Below are 4,675 nucleotides of genomic sequence, written 5' to 3' on the forward strand. Positions count from 1 at the left end.
CTTATATCACATGTGGGTATTGAGAATCTTTTTCGAAGCTTATATTATTACTAATAAAATATCTGAATAAAATATATTTGTTATTAAAAAGAATTTAGGGAATGAGTGCTGCTATTAAAAGTTGATTTGCTTTTCTTCTTCTTCATCAAAACAACTTCACATTGACCATGAAATGATTACACTGTAACTGCAGAATATTGTTACAATATTGCACTGAATGGATGATATGACTATGTGAAACTAATTTTGCAAGTGGATCTGAAGGACAAAAGCAGTTTTGATAAATTGAAGCCTATGATCAAATAAGGTCTTTTCCTAAACTAGAGGCAAAATGTGTTATTATAATTATACTGCTATACTTGATTAACGTAGAATGATTTCTGTTATGTTATGGTGTATTAAATAATAATGACACTGTATTACACTCAGGGTCGGACTGGCCTACAGGGGAACATGGGAAACCACCGGTGGGCCCTACTGCCTGTGGGCCCTCCTTCTCCTCTAGGGATCAAGTTCCAGACTATCCTAGTGCACTGGACTTATGCATTATACATATGTTACATTATACTTCACAATAATTTGGTTTATTATATATTTACCATGGGGCACAGAACATGTAATGGTTAGCCAAACCTCTGTAGTGGCTGGCCACACCTGCACTGGAACCTGGCTACACGTTTAAGCATGGGCCCATATAGCAGTATTCCCCCGGTGGGCCCTTGAAGCCCCAGTCCGACACTGATTACACTACATATATGACTAAACAGAGCTGAGAATGATTAGACTTGAAAGAATTAAGGGTGATACCACACCGCCATTATAACCAATAATGGTTTATATTGTGACTTCTCTTGATACCCAGTACTAACTTACCTGACCAGTATTCAGTGTCATAATTGAAAGGACACACACATACATATTTAGAGTGACCTGCAACCATTAAGTACTAGTATGGTCCACTAATAAGATGCAACAATCCTAAGATAAAGTTATTAATATTCACTGAAATTAATAAAGAAAGGCTACATTTTTTTTTCATTGAAAACAGCCTTAAATATTGTGTATATACATATGAGAATTTCCCCCTCAATTTATTTTTATTTTAAATAAAAAAGAATAAAGCTTAAGTTGTAATTTAACACTAAGGGGCATATACTGTGTATATCACAATCAGCATCTGAGATATGGATGGGTTGTGATATATATTTGACCAAAATTGCATAGCAATAATTGATTACATCACAAGGATGTATTACTTATCGCATGCAGAGAAAGAGCTTGTGAGAAAGCTCTGTTCCTGGGAATCCAGTTACTGTAACGTTCATGCGCCACCAAAAGCCACCCCCCCTATGACCCACCTTCACTTACATTTACTGTATCTGCCCGGTGATCAGTGAGCTCTCTCCTCCAGTCAGCTGGTCACTGGGCTTCTGCTCTGTGACCCCCGATCAACTGTGCTGTTAACCTGCATCTCATATGCTGTAAAGTGAGAAACGCAATCTGTTAATTAAAGTGCTTGGAAATTCATGAACATTGTTCCAAAAGCCCTTTAATACATTCAGGTGATGCTAAAATAATGTGAAAATACCCTTTTCCACATTATTTATAGTAAAAATTAGTTTCATAAATATTCCTGTAAAAACCTAAAAACCACAAAGAATGCTCCCAACGTATAGTTTTCTTTTCTCCACTTAAAGTACGCTGCTGTCTATAGTATTGTTTATAACATAATAATTTTCCTTGTACACTCAGTGGCCACTTGGTGGTCACATGTAAATGAAAGATAATAGGAATAAGGAAAAAAAATTGTCTGATTTGAAAGTTCAAGGTTTGCTGGGCAATGAACATTTTACCCCTTTTACACCCCCTTAGGTGTTGAATTTCGATAAATCCCTAGTGGGTGGCTGCAAATAATACCCCTTTCACACCGCAGCTTGTACCCGGTAATTTGCAGTTTTTACTGGCTTCCTAAACGGTTCGAGCTGCGATGTGAAAGGGTCACCTTCAATTTACCGTTTACAAAATACCGGTATTTTGAAACGGTAAAAAAGCAGGGTCCTACCCGTTTCAGACCCGTTTAATTGTGCAGTGTGAAAGGGTCTGAAACGGTATTTGCAAGCCCCAGAAGGTGATAGGCCGTCTCCATGTGTGATCTCACCAGGCAGAAGCAGGAAATAAACATTTAAAATGACAACATCTGTTTTGTATGGGTGTAACGGGTTCAGTGTGAAAGGTACCAAAACGGTAATGAAATGGTAATATACTGGTTACAACATGCGATGTGAAGGGGGTTTAACTGCTCAGACCCGTTTAAAGAACCGTTTCAAAAGCAGGTTTTGCGATGTGAAAGCAGCATTACTGTCACAGTTTCCAGACCACACAGCAGGTCACATGTTCCATGTCACTCAGCAGGTGCACAGGGAGAGTTCACAAACTGTCACGTATTCCATAGCATGATGGTAAAGCATTGTAAATGGCAGGTGGATGTTTTGCCAGATAACTCTGAAACTAAAGCTGGGCATTCACTTTACAATTATCTGGCAGATAATCTGTGGTTGGAATGAAAACCTGGTAATGGATGAGAGCAACTGACCAATTGCTACCACACACTGGAAAATGGACAGCACCTGTCCGTGATTTAACCAATTTGTATAAATGACAGGTTTTATCCATTTTCCAGTGTTTGGCAACTAATGAACGATTGTCGGTTGCTCTCATCCATTACCAGGTTTTTATTCCAACCACAGACTATCTGCAAGATAATTGTATAGTGTATGCCCAGTTTAAGCCACCACTTAAATTGGCAATATTTGTCTGCAAAGCTACGAAGCAATACCTTTATTTGGTATATGATGTACCTTGCCCAGAAAGTGACATCATATAAATATGTCACTCGTAGAAGTCATCCTTCTGCTATTAATATACATGTAATGTGTACTGCAGTTGCTTGCAAGAACCAGTGCTGAGAATGGAGATAAGATTATGTTCTGCTAAATTAAACAGCACACTCCCCCACACCTGGGCTGCACATGTTATCTAGCATATTAATGATTATTACCAATATTCTCTGAGTACAGATTACGCTTTATACACCATTAAAACCAGTGTAATTCACATAAATGCCCCCTAGGACATTAGAAATTGAAATGAAATGGTGTCAGCAATTAGTTATATAGTTAGATTGGACTCTCATTAATACCTGCTGCCTGTAATTGCATATACTGTAGCAATACGGTGATTCCCAGTAAGTGTATGAAGACACTGAGATGTGTTGATCCCAGGTTTATAGGTCATAAAATGATGAGCAACAAACTAAGGGGTCTATATATAGCAAAAGTGCATCTTCTTTACCACCGGGGCAGCTTAGAAATAAGTATACTTCCGCTTTCCAGACTAGGTAGGTGAAAGGAGAACGAGCGCAGGTCGGCTTATCAACTCCCACTTGCCTACTGGAACTGGTCCCAGTCCCTTGTTTAAGACTCAGTAGGGTCACTGCCTAGATCTCATTGCTGCTATCAGCCTCTGTGGTAGCAGCTGTGGTTATCCTACTACAGTGAAGTCCATAACACCATGGCTCTTTGACCTTGTGGTAGCACTCACACTATGCAATTGCTTCCACCACAAGAGTGCTCCCATCATGGAAGCTTCCACAGAATTGCTCTATTGCACCATTGCCACCTGAGATTGACTCTGTTGTAAACATGTACCAGAAACGGGGCATAGTGTATACTTGGTCACTAAGGCATAGGATTACCACCTTTTCACATTCAGATTCCAGGACAGGGGGTGTGACAAGGGTCAAGGGCAAAACAACAGTAGGGTTATAACCATTTTATTTCTCAGATTGCTTCCCCACCCACATGCCTCTTTATCAGCTCTATGTTCACCTTGTATACCTGCAGATCCCTTTATATGCCATCAGCTCCACATGATCCCTGTTATTCCCATTTATACACATCACATATCCTCCACATGCTGCCTTATATGCCAGAGAAAACTCATGCCACTAACATGCATCTCTCCTTCACCACATGCCTCTCTATATTTAAGAACCTGCTCCCCCTAATGCCACCAGTCCAAGCAGCAAGTGTGTACCATCTGATTCCAAATGAATCTCTCTGCCAGGCCCACCAATACTAGTTAAGCCACATATAGGCATAACTTCGTCCCAGTTGCCCCCTGCTCCCTTTTGGAGCATAATTATTGCCAGTGTTTCAAATACAGATACCAATGCGGTATAGCTGACCACTCCCTCTTCCCCGTATCATAGTGCGCCCCCTGTCATTTGCTTCTAGACCTGCCCCTGGGCGGAGGTCCTGCTTTGGACTGGCTACTGCAATTAAAAGTGACAGACCAGGAACAGTCAGTGAGGGCAGCGTGAAGGAGGGGGGAATGAGGGCATTAAATATGGCTGCAGGAGGAGGGTTACTGCACATGACCAGCAGCAGCTCCTCCTCCCATAGGCATTGGCGGAGACACTGTCTCCCTGCAGCCACGGCGCTACTCAGACTGCCACCTCACCTCACAAAGTGCAGTCAGGAATATTCAAGGAGCTGCAAGGGCAGACACAGTGACTGCCAGCAAGCCAGCAAGCAAAAGTAAGTTTTATTTTTTAAAAAAAAGCTACTAGCATTACTAATGTGGGGCATATGTGTACAGTGCATTACTGTGTGGA

The sequence above is a fragment of the Pseudophryne corroboree genome, chromosome 4, assembly GCF_028390025.1.
Source record: "Pseudophryne corroboree isolate aPseCor3 chromosome 4, aPseCor3.hap2, whole genome shotgun sequence".
NCBI lineage: Eukaryota > Metazoa > Chordata > Amphibia > Anura > Myobatrachidae > Pseudophryne > Pseudophryne corroboree.